Source organism: Carcharodon carcharias, chromosome 3 (genome assembly GCF_017639515.1).
Source record: "Carcharodon carcharias isolate sCarCar2 chromosome 3, sCarCar2.pri, whole genome shotgun sequence".
Lineage (NCBI taxonomy): Eukaryota > Metazoa > Chordata > Chondrichthyes > Lamniformes > Lamnidae > Carcharodon > Carcharodon carcharias.
In genome coordinates, this window is record NC_054469.1 from 97,208,389 (window position 1) to 97,225,398 (window position 17,010).

General features: G+C 46.5%; 1 protein-coding gene across 4 annotated transcripts in view; it reads right to left on the reverse strand.

Annotated features, from left to right (window-relative positions):
• vwc2 (von Willebrand factor C domain containing 2) overlaps positions 1-17,010 on the reverse strand; it is a 219,848-nt gene that overhangs the window by 151,998 nt on the left and 50,840 nt on the right. The gene's annotated exons all lie outside the window — the stretch shown is intronic.

The following is a 17,010-nucleotide window of genomic DNA, read 5'->3' on the forward strand; positions in this document are numbered from 1 at the left end:
AGCGCAGTGTCTCTCCAAGAGCTCTGTCGCAGTGATGTAAAGTCAGGGGGAAGACAGGGCAAGTGTCCTTTTTATGACACTAGCTGTCATGTGGTAAGTTTAAAGGTCCAGTGTGAATGTTAGGGAATGGATGAATGAGTAAGATGGCAGGGAGGGTGGATGGGGTAAGTGCGTAAGTGGGTAGGTAAGTGGGTAGTTGGGTAGGGTGGGTGAGGTGTCAGGTGGTGAGGTGGTAGGTGGTGAGATGGAAGGTGGGTGAGGTGCCAGGTGAGTAATGTAGCAGGTGGGTGAGGTGGTAGACGGGTGAGGTGGCAGGCGGGTGAGGTGGCAGGTGGGTCAGGTTGTAGGTGGGTGAGGTGGCAGGTGAAGAGGTGGTTGCTAGGTAGGTAGGGTGGCAGATGGGTGATGTGGCAAGTAGGTGAGGTGGTAGGTGGGTTGGTGAGCAAGTCAGGCTGGATTGGGGGATAGCTAGGTGGTCATCTTGAGTCAAAGATCCAGTCTCCGATAATCTGGAGACCGGAAGATTTGGACCTCGGTATTCATCCTCTCTGTCCTTTGGAGCAGCAAGTGTCTAAGGAGAAGGCTGCTGATGTTCCACCTGCTGATCGTGTTGCTGATGCAGCTTCTACTGTTCCTCAACAGAGTTCAATATGGAGGCTGCTCCCATGCTGCAGTGAAGGCTGACAGTGAGAAAAGTCCAAGGCAACAGAAATAACCTTCAAAGTAGGGGAAGTCAATTGCAAAGTACTGAAAGCACACTCTCAGAACAAGTCCTGCGAGCTAAAGCTTCCACTCAGAGAAGGAAGCTGCTGTCCTGGTGCAGCATTTAAAAGTTTACCAGCCTTTCAGTTCAACAGTCCTGTCAATTCCTGCTTTGCTCTTGCCTTGTTGAACCTGGCAGGTTTCACTCAGCCTGGGAAATCTGTGCACTGCCAGTTAAAGCCAGAATGCAGGCTTAAATCCTCAGTCAACTGTTTTTTAATGTATTTAAAATATTACACTGATTCACCCACAAGGCTCTCCCACACGCCTCCAAAACTGCACGAGTTAAATATGGAAATTGGCAGGGGGTTGTGCGGGGGGGCGTTCTGCCAGCTGCCCAAAACGCCTGCATTTTTTTCGATCTTTAACTGCCCACCTGCCCTGACACCCCTCTCCACGACCCCCCTTCACAGGTCAAATTTCTCCCTTTAGATTCAGGATCAGGAAAATACAGCCTAAAAATCTAGAGTCAGTGCAATCAATTGATTGCATAGGACAGGGGGGACAAATTTACAAATAAACAAGTGTCTGTCTTTTACCAACAGCTCTGAGGCATTTCACTACTCATGGGCCTCAGGGGTCTGCCACAACAAACTCAGCCCCCACATCGGGCAGATGCTGGTAGATTGACCAGGGTCAGGGGTGCACTTTGTGTCAGTTGGAAGACGGATTATGCCAATGATGCACCTAAATTCATGAAAGCAAAAAATCTGGCCCTTGAATTTCAGTTAAATCCTTGATTGAATATGAAATTATTGGCTCCAAACAAAAGCATTTCTAGGCCATTTTTAGTTCTGGGGAGTAGTCACATATGAGACTAGTGGTAAATTCATTTTCATAGCTTTTTGTTATTTTGAATTTCTGCTGATTATGATTCTATAAATGCTGGAAAGTGGGATTAGGCTGGTTGGCTCGTTTTTTGGACAGTGCGGACATGATGGGCAATGTGGCCTCTTTCCAGGCTGTGAGCCTTCTATGATTCCATGGCCGGGATTTTCCGTCCCTGTTGGCGTCGGGCATCATGGTGGGCGTGAATGGACAATATGGCGAGAAGGCCAAAAATTGGTTTCACAATGTTGTGAAACCAGTTTGCAATCGTCTTCTCCATCCATCAATGGCGGGCCGCCTTCCCCACCGCCACATGTCAGGAACGTCATTTTAATACATTTGCATATAATTATTAGCCCAGCACGCCGGAATCATCCCCCAACTCTGGATCATTCAGGCACGTCGATGGGAAAACATGCCGGCCCAGAACATGTTTTGACAAGTGTGACGTACAAAAGTTGAGACTTACCGCTAGGGCCTTGCTCACATCGTGGACACCTGAGGAGCAGAAGATGCTGGAGGCCTACAGCTACCGAGCCCTAGAGGAACATGTGCATTGCATGCTGAGTGGATTTTCATGGACATGGCTCCTCCGCGAAGCAATTCACGGAAGATGGGAGGTCACCGTTGATGTCTCGGGTCTGCTTCAGTACATCAGGGTCTTGGTCATGGTCTGCTACAGATGATCAGCGAGAAGTCGGAGGGGAACATCTATGTTTGACTGGGAAAGGAAGGTGTACCTGTGGGGTGAGGTTGCAAGGGGGTGAACGATGGTTTCAGGGTGGGGTTCAGGTTGGGAAAGGGAATATGTTGTTGGGCACGGGGGACGAGGGGGCCAGTGGTGAGGTTGGGCGGGGGGAATGATGGTGTCAGGGGTTGAGGTTGGGAGTAGGGGGTGGGGGGGCTGGTGGAGTACAGGGGGGATGAGGGTTGAACCAGGAGAATGCAGCAAATGAGGAGGTAGGCATAAGGAGGGAGGACGGTGTAAGAGGAGTTCAGAGGGGTGAAGGAGTTCGGAGAATGGCAAGACTTCAGGGCAGAAAGGAGTCCAGGGAGAGGGAGGAGCGCAGGGGGAGGACGGAGTCCGGGGGGAGGTGGGAGCTTGGAGGGAGAAAGGAGTCCATAGGGAGAGGAAGGAGTCCAGGGGAGGAGGGAGTTTGGAGGGAAGGGGTCCAGAAGGAGGATGGAATAAGGGTGGAGGAAGGAGGCGGGGGGGGTATTTCCAGGTCAAAATACAAGGGAGAGGTCTGTGGAGTCGGTGACTAACTCCTGGGGAGCGAACTGAGGGTATGCGTTGTAGAAGGGAATGGTGAGTATAAGAGAGGGAAGAGTGAGCCGTTAGGGTGGGAGGGTGAGGGTGCGACGATAGTGGTAGAGGGACGGTGAGGATGGTGGGGGCTCAGAGTAGTCAGAGACCCTGGGGGTGGGAAGGAGGAGGTCAATATGGGTGGGTTGGGATTCTTGGGAAGATACGAAACGTACATGTTCACCTGGACATCTTGGAAAAAGATGAGTTATGGTTTTTAGGAGACAGTGAGGACGTGGAAGGTGATGTCGGGGAAGGTTAATAGAGATGGGGGGAAAGGCATGGGTAACTGGGGGAGGGCAAAGGACAGTGGAGCTGAAAACAAACAGTACAATGGCCATGTTTCTGAAATCAAAAGTGAAAGGAGCCTTGTGTTGGATGTGCACAGATGCTGCATGGGAATGTGATCAGTGGGTGAGGAGATGCAGGTCAGCTCAGATGGACAACTGAAAGAGAACCCCAGCAGGCAGCACTGAAAATGCTCAGGGTATTGTGATGAGTGTGATGGATGAAGGCTCTGCGTGCATGGGAGAGTGCTTGCATGAGGCTCTGAAAGGCCCTGCCACACACACACTTCTCCCTCCAGAATCACTCATAGTCCAGCTATGCCCAGCTGAGCTGCTAGTGGCCTGGGTGGGGGGTGGGGGTGGGGATGATGCAGGGGGAGGACTTGCGCAGCCTGTAAATGAAGCTGAACGATACCATTACACATTACTCAGTGCAAGTTAATATATTTTCAGAATATTAAGTGACAAAATGTGTTCACTTGTGCAACCAGTTGTGATTAGAAATTCTTATATTTTCTAGGTCTACCGCTTCCCTGACTTCCAAAGCAGGGGGGGGAGACAGCCTGTGCAATGGTTGGCTCTCCTCTGGACAGCCAAGGCCTTGAGGGCCCCAGCTTGCTTTGACTCTCCTCCTGTGGTTCAGCTGCTCCCTCTGCGGTTACAGAGGATGAGGTTGAGGGGGTCACAGGCAAAGGGGATACAAAGGGAGAGGACAGCATCTGAGTTTCCCGAGTGGATCACCCAGGGGTCCAACTGCTGCTCTTCCTCTTTTTGGGTCCCCAAGGGCCCCAGCCTGGCTCCTTTAGGGGAAGGAGCACCTAGAGGGACTTCAAAGTACTCCATTTCCCTCTCACGTTGCCATTGCAGGAACTCACCCATGGCTACCGCGATGGAATGCAGGTCTATGTACATCTCCGTATTCTTCTGGACTAGGGCCTCCATGGCATCTGCCATCATCCCCATGGAGACCTCCATACATGCACATGTGGGCAGCACTTCATCAGAGAGCATGCATACACACTCCTCCGATTTGCATGCCACTCTGTTGAGGGCTTCCAACAGCTCTGCATGATGTTCCCCCGTCTTCTGCTGACTCTCCACAATGAGTTGGAAGGCCGAATCCAGAGGCTCATCATCTGACTCAGACCTCACAGATGCCTCTTCTCCAACAGTCCTCTGAGCGCTGGGGAGCTTGGCTGAACCTGCCTCCTCCTGCTGTGGACATGTGTCTATGTGGTGACCACCAGATTGTGAACTCAAGCCTGCTCTAGATCTAGGTCCACTGAGTTATGTATATCTGTGCTGGTGCAGGGTGTGGGTAAGCGCTGTGACGGGTCTTCCAGGCTGCTTATTTCCAGCTCTTCAATGGAGGAGGGTCCCCTTGGCTGGAGGTGAGGACCTGGATGGAGCTGAGGGACTGGCTCGCTGAGGGTACTTGGCAGAGCTCCCTGTGAACCAAAGTAGAGATAATGAGTGCATGGCAGCAGAGTCAAAAGGAGAGAGTGCACTCACATTTGCGTTGAAGGAGAAATGATGTGGTGCAGGATCTTCACGTGGGCATTCACCGTCGACCTCACTGTCGCCACAGGCACAGTCCACATCCTCACCAGTCAGCACGATGGCACACACCTCAAAGTGAGTGAGGGGTCTAATGTGGGCCACTCCACACCATCCCCCCCACCCTCCACCCCCACCCCGGTCTGGGACCTCTCCTCTGCTGTTGTGTGCCAGCTTCTCCTGCATGAAAACAGATGGATGGAGTGTGAGCAGGACACATGTCACTGCATGGAATGTTTGTGTGGTGAGCGGAGCCATAGACAGGATGAGGACTTGAGCTCCAGAGGATATGAGCCTGATGGAGACATGAGGGTGTGTGAGAGACTTTGTGGTGTTGTCGCTTGAGATGTGAGATCCCTGTGGATGTGTGATGGGTTTGTGAGTGTGTGAGTTGAGAGTAATGAGGTGATTGTCTTACCCTGGTGGAACGGATGAAAACATTCATCCTCTTCCTGCACTGGATAGCTGTCCTGTTTTGTAGGGCGTTGGCACTGACTACCACTGCCACTGCCTCCCATGCTGGACTGGTAACCTTGCTTGTTGGTCTTCGCCTGGAACAGGGCTAGAGTACTTGATAGCAGGCCTCCACCGCATCCAATAGGCACTTGAGGGAGGTGTTGCTAAATCTGGGGGCAGTATTTTTCCTCCCTTTGGCAGCCATCAGTTCCCAGCAGCTTCCTATTCCTTGAAGGATGCGGCCAGCTCTGTGCAGGGGTGGCCTTTAAATATGGCACCCAGTTACTGAAGGTCTGAGGTGACAGTGTGGCAGGTGAATCAAAGTCTGCCCTACCAGTGACCCGGTGTGTTTCCTGGGAATGCACAATTAATGAGGCGGGAATGGAGCAATACAACATGAAAAGCCAGCATTGTGGCCAGTGTATAAAATGTCTTTTATCCCGCCTGCTACTGCACTTAGTGCAAATCTGGGGTGACTCAGTTCTGTGATTCTAAGAATATTTAAATAACTGTCTCTCAAATATTATTCAGATCACTGCTGATGAAATAGAAAGTTGAGAAAGCTATCCTTGATCTTGGTTTTCAGCTATAAAACTACTCTTGTCTCTGAACTTAAGGTTATGGGTTCAAGTACTGAGATTTGTACTGAGCAAAATCTAAGCTGCCACTTCAGTGTAACACTGAGGGTGCTGTCTTTCAAATGTGATGTTAAATTAAGGCCTTGCCTGTCTTCTCAGGTGGATGCAAAAGATACCATGGACCAGGATTTTACATTTGCAAATCAGAACTGCGTGTGTAAAATCTGGCGTGATGACATCTGGTCATAAACCCAGTGTCAACTTGCCTGTTTCATTTCTGGAAGCCTTTAATAAGTCACCTAGCAAAGGGATTGCGAGGCTGCGACCGGAGTGAGGGCAGGCCATGGATAACAAGTACCCATGAGCTTGACAATTTTTAGCGCTAGTGTGAGACTGGAACTGATGGGGAACAAGTGTTAGTGCCATTTTATTGTTCTAGTTCTGTCGAAGGGTCATGAGGACTCGAAACATCAACTCTTTTCTTCTCCGCCGATGCTGCCAGACCTGCTGAGTTTTTCCAGGTAATTCTGTTCTTGTTTTTGTTTTGGATTTCCAGCATCCGCAGTTTTTTTTGTTTTTACCATTTTATTGTGTTTATTTTGGAAGTTAATTGTTGGGGGGAGCAGGCTAAAGGTCTGCTTAGGGCACCAAATACTCTTGCACCAGCCCTGTATTATTCTGATTTTTATAATAATACAGGAAGGTTAGCAAGTAAATACAGTACAATCAGATTTATTTTTCATTACTTGTCCTGTTTTTTTTCCCACTCCTCCCAGGAGATGTGTCCAGATGGGTAGACGGTGTTTGTTTTGTGTATGGGAGAGATAGATTTAAAGGTTGGTTTTTTTTCTATCCATTAATTTCATATGTTTATCCAGACATCTTTAAAACTATTTTAAATTGTTCCAGCAACCCTATAACAAGAGCAACAATTTCTGAAAATTGGTTTGGAAGCCCAAATCCATGAAGAGAAACTCCATATTTCTTGATTGAAAATGTTTACCTGATAGGAACAAGAGAGGACTTCACAAGAAATAAAGAATAAAGAACTTGGATATAAACCATGCCACACTGAATCTCAGGAGTATTGTACAGCGTTTTAGTTTTGGCATCTTCATAAGTTCAGAATACTCATAATTAGGACTGGGTTATTTTAAAAATGAATAATGATTATAGCAATGCATTGTACAGTAATGGCTGATGTTGATTGATCTTACTACAATTAAGACAACATACAGCTGTTCTTGGTAAAAGCTGGTCAATTATTTTCTTCAATTACTTAATTTGCACTCTGAATTCCAATATCCAACTAAATAATTAATGGTTTCCTTCATGTAATTGCTTCCAACAGAGGGTGACTTATTAAAGGCTTCCAGGTTCAACACTCGCACTCACAGTTATCATCGTACTTGTCAACTGAACAATAGAAGGTCCCTACCTGAGAAAATCTGAAGCTTCCTGTCCAGTCCCTAGGGGAAGGTGGGTAGTGGTTTGCAGACAGGCAGAAAAACAGGAACAGTAAAAGCCTGAGGCAAAGAAACAGCTGGTCTGACCCAGCAATCATACTATAATGTTATGTTGCTACGGGTTTCTTTAAGTCTTGCAATATAAAGTTGGCACTTCTTTAGTGTGCATCAAAATCAGCGGGTTGGTTTTGTGGCAGGCTGGAGCGCAGATTTCAGCAGGAGGCAAAAAATTGGAAACCCACTGTGGTAAAAAACAGGACGCAATTCTCCTGACAATGTTTTCACGGCGGGTCAGTTATCCCGCCGACTAGTGGTGCGAACGCCATTTACATTCATTAGCATGTCATGAATGCTCACTAAAACATGTCGCATCATCCAATCTTCGAGTGGGAAATTACATCGGCGTCAAACCCTTTGGAAAAGGGGCAGCATGCACAAGTTGCACCTCAGTTTGCTGGTAACTTCCAGCTGAGTGGAACATACCGGCCTTAGCACTGCGCTGGCCTTGTTGTGATGACCGTCATTCTGCTGGGGTTGTAGGGTTGGACTGCTCCTTCTCTTTGCTTTCATTGTCTCTGAGGAACATCACTGTGCTGTGGTACTAATGCAGGCTTCCATTTTCAGAGACTAGCACTTCAACTGGCAGAGGGCTGTGAGGCAAGGGGTATGGGGTCAGGCTGACAAACACAAGAGGGTCAATGGGGAGGGAAGGCTATGGAATGGCAGTCAGGGGGAAGGGTGAAAAAGAGAGGCCCCTGTCTGGGGTCATCCTCTATCCCCTTTTTGCTGCAGGAGTGAGCAGGAGTCTTAAAGCCAATGGCTTCATTAGCACTGCTAAAGAGCTACTCAGAACTCTGTGGCTTCACATCACAGTCATCTCAAGAATAACACATAGAAATGTAGAATTTGGGAATGCAGGCAATAGTGAAGGAGGCATAGCTGTATCATATATGGCATTCCATCAATGAAGGCCTGTCACACGTTCACCAGATGTGACACTCCTAATGGGCCAAAGGGCATCCACTCATTGACCATGAGCAACTGACTAGTCATTAATATGCTACATCAGGGACTGGAGCAAAGCTGGGCTGGGCCATACATCTCGCTTAAACTTTAGAATCCCACACAGGGCTCAAGATGTGACATATCAGCGATGCCATCTTGGGCACCTCAATGTGTGCGCTAGTGTCTCAGGGACAAGGTGGCATCAGCCACCATGCACGTAGGGCAGGAAAAACGATGGACCCTTACAGTCTCCAAACCTGTCATCCTCTGAGCTTCACTTTCTTGCCCCTTGAATCATTAATGTCTTCAACGTTTCCTTTCAGAGAGACAGCAAAAGCAGATATGGATCAGGGCTCAATGCTGCCTTTGTCTGGGTCCTAATGCAATGAAGGAGGCGACGGAGGGAGAGGCAACTCCATGTGCAGCTCCAGCAGGAGGGACATGATCAAGGGGAGCCACAGCTGTGAACAAGAGGGTCAGAAGGTGACATCCAGACAGCAGGGGGGACCTGCCAGACCTAGGGTTTATCATCCAAGAGTCTCCTATTTACAAATGATTAAGAGGCAATGGCATGTACATCTTCACTTATCCCAAGATCTGGTAAATCACATTTGCCACATTCTTCATAAAGACCTGACGCCACATGGAGTTGGAGGATATCCTCTGCCAGTGGCTTGGAAGGTGACTGCTGCACTCAATTTCTTGGCCACTGGTTCATTCCAAGGATCAACAGGGGACCTGTGCGGCAGCTCTCTGTCTGCAACACATCGATGCATAAAGGAGGTCACAGATGCCCTTTACAGGAAGGCCCATCATTATGTCAGGTTTGCTCTGTGTGAAGACAGCCAGGCTATGAGATTCACTAGCTTCTCCGCCATCTCAGGCACCCTAGAATGCAGGGTGCAATAGACTGCACCCATGTGGCTATATGGACTCCATGGCAGCAGCCCCTAATGTTTATTAACCACAATGGCTATCATTCCACCAATGTCCAGTGGTGTGATCACTGGAAGCACATACAGCACATTTGTGCACGTATCCTCAGAGCTGCCATGACTCCTACATCCTGAGTCACTCCCAGGTACCCGAGATTTTCAAGGGGCCATTACGTCTGCAGGGATTGCTGCTTGGGAACCCTTGCCAGAGGATGGCCTGGAGGACAATGGGAGCTCATCGGAGGATGGAGATCCTGAGGCCCAGGAGCCTCAGGAGGCTGCTGAGGATCAGTATGAGTGTGATCATGCCATGGAGGAAGGAAGACATAGAAGATGTGCCTGTGATATGTTAATCGTTGACAGGTTCCAGGAAGAGTAAAGTTAAGTTAGGGAATATGGCCACATCTCTCCTAGCCCTCAATTCCATTTTCTTTCGACTCAGCGGATGTCCACCCACTTGCAGTGAAAATGAGCCCTGCATTCACACTTGCCTCATGAATCGCTGGGCCATGATCTTTGCTAAACCTTGAAATAAGAGTACTCCAAAGGTCAAAATTACAATGCATTCAGTAGGCAGGAACATTCACATAACTACCAAATGTATTCACAAAAGTGTAATTTAGTTACATGTCTAGCACACCTGTGACCCAAAAGTCACATCAATTTTTCTTAACTTTGCCAACTCTACCACTACGCCTGGGTGCAGCCTCAACATCCAGAGCAGAGGTGGAGGCAGTCTGCCGACTGCTACGTTCTGATGTCTGTGATGGCTTTGGCCTGGAGGGCTCCAGCCTGTTAAGGGTCACCAGGGACAGAAGCACCCTCAGTGGCATGCGAAGCTGGAGTGGATGGGGTCACAAGCAGAGGGGGCTATGAATGGTTGTACGCCCTTGGAGTGTCCTGAGAGGAGGCCCCCAGGGTATCCAGCTAATCCTCGTCCTCCTGTGAGTACCCGAGGGCCCCGCCTTGACTCCTGCAGGAGATGTTGCACCTGGAAGGAGGTCAAGGTACCACATCGCCATGTCACCTACATTCTGATGGTGCCCACCAGGGTGTGTGGCCATGGAGTGCAGGGCCAAGCAGAAATCCAGTAAGGCCTGCTGGACCAAGGTCTCCATGGTGGTCAACAGATTTCCCTTGGTGACTTCAAGGCGCTCGCACGTTGGAGCCACGAAATCAGACAGAACGAGGATGGACCCCTCCATCGCTCTGGTCTGCTGAGTGACTGTCAAATCTGTGCCTGATATTCCTCCGCCTGTCATTGCATCTCCAGCATTGGATGTAGCTGCCGCCTCTAAAGGCTCATCATTTGACTCGGGCCGAGCAGGTGGCTGGTCTCCAGCAGCCCTCCGAGTGCCAGAGACCTGGGCTGCCCTGCCTCCAACTGCTGCGGGGATGTGTCGGTGAGGTGTTCCCCAGAAAATGAGCCAAGCCTAATCTACAGCTGTGCCCCACCGACGTGTGAGCTGGTGGATGGTGCGTATGAGTGCTGTGATGGTTATTCTGGAGCTTTGTCCTAGGATGAGGTCCGGTGGCTCACACTGGTGGTGCTGGGCTGGATCCACGGGGCCTCAATGTGCTTGTGCCTAGAAATAGAAAAGAGTTTCAGTTAATGAACATGAGCTAGATAAGACTGCAAGTGACTCACTGTGAATGTGAAGATTTGATGAGGTGATGGAGCTGTGATCTGTACTGGGTTGGTGGGAGAGGCCAACCTCCTCTTCCCCACAGGAGTGATTCCTGTCCTTCCCAGCCAGTTCGGCTGCAGCCTTCTCAAATTCATTGAGGGCGAGGATGTTGGACATCCCTCCCCTGTTCTGTACTCTCTTGTGCCTACTGTACATCAGCTTGGCCCGTATGAAGAATAAAGATAGTCATGTGGTGAGAAGGGATGGAGCAGAGGTTGGGTGAGATGCATGTCCCCTGTGTGTGGTGAGCCCTCCCCAGAAGGGCCAGAGGATGGAATATGAGCAACATGATTGATGGGCTGGAGGGATGTGAATGTCTCGGTGAGAGAACGAGTGTTGACATGTCCCCCTGTTAATAGTTGCATGAAACCCATGAAGAGAGCAGCCGCTTGAGTGCATGATACCATGATGAGTGTTTGATACTGGAGGGTGCTGAAGGATGACTTACCCTGGCAGAGCGGATGAGATCATTCATCCTCTTCCTGCACTGGGTGGCACTTCGAGCTTGGTTGTCAGCCACACAGAACTGCTCTGCTACGGTGTCCCAGGTCTGAGAGGTGAGGCTGCTGTGCTTCCTGCAGCCATCCGTGGGGTAGAGCACATGCCGTTGTCCCTGCACCCTTCAGACCAATGCCTGGAGGGCCTGGTGGGTGAAGCAGGGTGCAGACTTCATCCTAAGGCTCTCAGCCTTTCCCTTATGGGTTGCAGACATCTCTGGTGGGCAGGAGAGATTGAGATTGTGTGTTGGACTAGTGTTTAAATATGGCGCCCAGACCTTCGAACCCGCCAGCTGACGAGGGGCACACAAATCATTTCCCTATCTGCCAGGTGGAGTGAAACATGCCTTTGCATAATTAATGAGGCTCCAAGCGCAGAATCAGGCACAAGTTGCCATCATCACGGACAGCGGGATGGGCGCTGCCCTCCACTTGCACTTAGTTTCATTTCTGGGAGAATCCATCCTTTGTTACAATATCTTTTGAATGCAGAAACATAAGACAAAAAATGTTTTCTTTATAGGATACTGTAGCCAGTTAGCAATGGAAATTAGGTACAATTTCCAAAATATTTTACTATTCAGCAAATCTTCTGTGTACTGCAGGAAATTGGCAATTTGTAACTTTGTTATTCATAATATTTTGTAACATTCATCTCAATTCCTGCATCTAATTGAGTCAATAATTGTGTAACTATGCATATTTCAGTTGAGTAATTTGCACTGTCTGGAGAGATGGAGGCAAAAGACAAAGTTGTGAAAGTCATGATGTACTGATTTTGAAAACATGTGGATTACAAATTAGGAAAATTGCTGCAAAAAAAAATCACTTAACATAAATGCTTTGTGACATTTCTGAAAGTAGAAAAAAGCTACCCTGAGGTGAATGCAGCATTACATTGAGGCTTGGAGCTGCAAAACACTTGAAATAAATCCTTTTCATACATTCTACCTTTTTGCAAGACAAAATACACAATTCCCTTGTGGGCTTGCATTGTCTCCTCATAAGACTGAACAAAACTACTTGAACGGGGAAATAAACACATACCATTAATCGTGCTTCGAAGACACAGGTATTTTGGAAATCTGGCTCTTGGAGCTGAAAATGTGCAGCCACTCAGTCCACTCAGTAGGACTACACCAGGAGGGCCAGTATTTAGGCCACGGCCAGTATATCTGGGCCCCAGCCTAATGTCTGGAATTCTAGGAGACCTTTGAAAAGGCAAAATCTCTAGCCACCAGCTCTTCCCATTCAAAATATTAAATTGCAAAAATGCACTGTGCAGAAAACTTCCCAATCCCCTCCCCCCACCTCTCCAATTCAGTTTATACTAAGTTAGCCAATTAGAGCGGATGTGATGCCAGAGATGTTACATCCTCAGTGTTCCCAGGCTGGTAATAAATTCCATCTCTGTTCAGTGATCCGTGCTGGAAAGTGCACACAGGTGAACATAAAATGAGGAGAAGATGAGATTTGACTTCAATGCATTCTGACACTCACATGAACAATGTTCAGTTGGCAGAGGATTGCTGGAACCTATGTAACAGTACCCTTACCATGACTCACACTTTCAGGAAAGAGATAAGGGAATAAGCTGAAAGCAAGTAAGCAGTGCACTATGAGGCTGAATTTTCAATCCTTCTGTTTGGCAGAAAATTGATGGTAGTATCCTGAAAATGGTTGTGAATTATTGCTACCTTTATTGCAGCTATGACATTGTTCACTGGACTGACTGAATAAGGCAGTGGGCCTATTTAACAGATCCTGTGATCCCAAATGCCATTATGGACTGAACTGGCTGAAGTGTGGTGAGTTGAGAAGATTGTGCCTTACTGACATTTGCTGACTGCGTTTGGATAGATAGTTCTGAAACTGCACATGGGCAGTGCCATGGAGCTGTGCAATGGTGGGGAGTCATTGAAAAAAGATGGCATGGTCAGCAATATCAAACCAATGGAGTAGCAAGGAGAACAATCAGGTGTAATATAGCCCAGGCACAGAGCATGTAATTTACAACATTGGTCAGAATGGTCATTGTATTGTGAACAGAGTAGAACCAAACTGGGAAGATTGGAATAGGGAATTTTGAGAGAAGGTCATAGAGTTGGGAAGTGATAAAGTATATGAAGATCTTAGAGAGGAATAGGAGGCTACAGATGTGATTGTTTGGTCAAAGATTTGTTGCTGAGGAGAGGGGTGATGTTGGCAATTTTGAAAGACAGTGTATCTGAGGAAGGAGCGATTAGTAATGTCGGCTAGCATGTAGACTAACACGGCTGGTAAAGCTGTCAAGAATTTAGTGAGGAAGAGTTTCATGGAAGAAATGGTTATTGAAGATGATACAGAGGGTGGAAGGAAAGCTGCAGAATGATGCAAGAGTGGGCAGGAGATTGATGGAAGTCTAGGAGCAAGGGAAGAGAAAGAGTTGACAGCATAGGTGGCTGCATAGGTAGCCTCAATCTTAGAGGCAAAGAAATCCATGCGCCCTTCGCTCTTGGTATTCAAAATGAGATAGAGGACATGAGGAAAGGGGTCAGAGAAAAGTATTCTGCAGTTAATGTTAACCTCTAGCATCCCAAAGTTGGCAATTTTGGCTGACGAGAATAAAATTAGTGAGGGAATTGAGTGAGGACTTTGTTTCACAGGTGGATGGTGAGGCAAGTACAAAAATGTGGGATGCAAAAAAGAGAAACAAATGGTGAGGTAGAATGTTAGTGATCAAAACTGTGGCAGCAAAGATGACAAGAGATGAAATATGATTTGGTCAATTGGATAGCCATGGATACCATTGAAAAATTAAAACTGAATAGTTAGGAGGGCAGAGAAGACAGAGGAGAGGGGAAGTTTGAAAATACCTAAACTAAGCGAGGGTGAGGTGGTGAGGATGTTAGTCTGTGGCTTGAAAGGATAGCACACTAGAAGGATTTTGAATTAGAAGTGGAGAGGAACTAGGTCAGTTATTTAAATGAGGTAGTGTAATGGTTATTGTAGGGGGTAGGTTAGCTCAGTTAGCTGGATGGAAATGCCAACAGCAAGGGTTCAATCCCTATACCAGCTGTGGTAGTTCATGGAGGCCTACCTCCTCACCTTGCCCCATGCTTGCAGAGTGGGACCCTCAAGCTATATATAGCCAATTGTCTCTTTCTATCGGCATTAGATGCTAATGCTTTGTGGACTATGTCTGATAAACTTACCTGGTGGTTATTGTATGGGGTGAGTGCTCGGCTCAGAGGCAAGTGCTTTGCTCATTGTCTGCTGATGCTTCATCCTGAGCCATTTTCTTGTCTGTTTTTGTCAGTGGTGGTTTGCCATTGCCTTCCATTCTCAGGGGCAGGACAAGGTCCTAAGTCTACCTCAGTCAGAGCAAGAATTGAACCTGTGCTGTTGCATTATTCGGAACCACATGCTAGCCATCTAACCAACTGAGGTAACTGCCGCCACCCCGCCCCCCTGTTCTTATTGTATTAGACTGGAAAATGGAAGTTGTTGATTTTCATCCAGCTATAGCAAATTGGAGAACTGAATTCAATAAATTTGACAATTTGTGGGCTTGCACCAGAAAACGTGATGATAAATGTTGCTCATGTGTCAGGCTTCCTAATCAGTTTGGCATGCCACCATCGCACCCACCCCAAAAATCAGTTAAACAATAAGGTGCCAGGGGAGTAGGAGGGACCAAAATGGGTATTAGCAACAAGACCTACAGAATTGTCAGTGCAGTTTGTGTTGGGAAAGTGATTAAATGAATAACCAGGCAGGGAAGCTTTAGTGAAAAGGAAGACAAGTTCCTTTTAGTTACATTCATTAATAATGGATAAAAAGGGGGGAAAATTGTGTTATTTCCTCAGGAAAGGTGGATAACGCAGAGATTATCAAGGGAAGCATGAAGGAAGAGTATGGACTCATTTTAAAGGAACTTGAGCCTAGCACAATGATGAAAAGAAGTTAGGCTGAATAGTGTTGAATGTGAGAAAGGTTCAAAGGAGGCATGTCACTGGAGGGGTAGATGAAAAGAAACAAATAGGACAAACAAGCCAATCACCCTTTCAATCTTCCAATTTAACAATCGATAATGAATTTCCTGATAAAAAATACAGTGCTGTTTTAGTTTCCTATTTATCCTTGCCCCATCCTCAATCCACATTGTTACCATTGCTGAAAACTGTAAGATAGTCCAGCCCATGTTGTACGATTTTTGTAATTTGCTTATAAATGCATTTGAAGATGTGGCAAGAATCCCGTTGAACAAAGTCTATGTATAATGGTTAATGTTTTTAAAACTTATTTCAATAATGATACAGTGATTAGTCATTCCTAAAGTATCATCCTAAAATGTTCATCCCAAATTTAGCATCTATACCTCAGCCATAAGCTGATCAATTGTTTGTGCATTATTACTACTGAGATTTAGGCATTGGTGAATTTTGAGCATCCTTAATGTTTCTAGATGGTAAAATACAATAGGAATTAAATTATAATAAAAATGGAATGCTACAATCCAGATTGCTCCCTTCATTTAAAAAAAAACCTTATGAAAAAAAATACATGGAATTTGTGGCGGATTGTGAACTTCATTCTGCATCATGTTTTAAAACATTTCTGCATCATCTAATTCCATTTGAAGCTTAACTAGGTCAATGCATGGCAATCCTAAGCTAGAACTTTAGCTGCTAGGATTTCCTGTGTTATTTGTCTTGGGAGCCATGAATAAACCAAAAATATAATACTGGCTAAGGCTGGATTGGAATGAGCTGTCTCTGATCATGACAACTATTAAAGGAGCAGCCATACTATATATGAAATTTTAGTAGGCTTTGCCTGAAGACGGACTTAATAAATCCTTTCCAGAAAACAAAAATCAGTTATCCATCAACTTGGGAAAATAAGTAATTAATATTAACTATGCACACGTTAAGAAGTAATTGGGAGAGAAATCTGTCAACTGTAAAAGACCTGCTTTGATCTAATGTGAGAGATTCAGCATGGAACAGTGGAACAGTGACTACATCTCCAGAAAAATGTTCTTCAATGGTTGTAAAGCACTTTAGGAACATCTTGATGTTGTGAAACATGCTATTTAAATGCAAGGTTTCCATTTTTTCATTTTGGCTGCCAGCTCTCCTATCTTTCAGCTCACTCAGTTCAACCATATTTTCAAAATTTGTTGATGAGAAAGAAACTTAACACACATAAAGGCTCATCAAAGGATTCAAGTTAAAGGTACTTAAAACTGATTTAAAATTCTAGGGAGTCTAGATTTTTCTTCAAATCACAAAATCAGTTGTGCCTAGATTTAACCTTGCTCTGCTGCACATGTTTTGCTTCTTGCAATAAATCCAATTATCAATTTAACCTGAAATATATTGTCCGATAGCATGATGTTCTTCTGCCTATTTGCCACCTATGTGCCTAAGAGGGCACTTGCATGGTTGGCAGGTCATGTGAAACATCTGTGTAAAATAACTTTGTAAAAGGATCATACTTGGCATGCTAACCTATTCATTCCATGCATTGCAGAGTAAGTACTGGATCATGGGAGATGTGGGAGTTCTACAAATGCTATCTTTTGATGTGAATGTGAATAAACCATCGTGAGAAAGCCTGCATTATAGTAAATATAAGTAATAATACCACAAGATGACAAA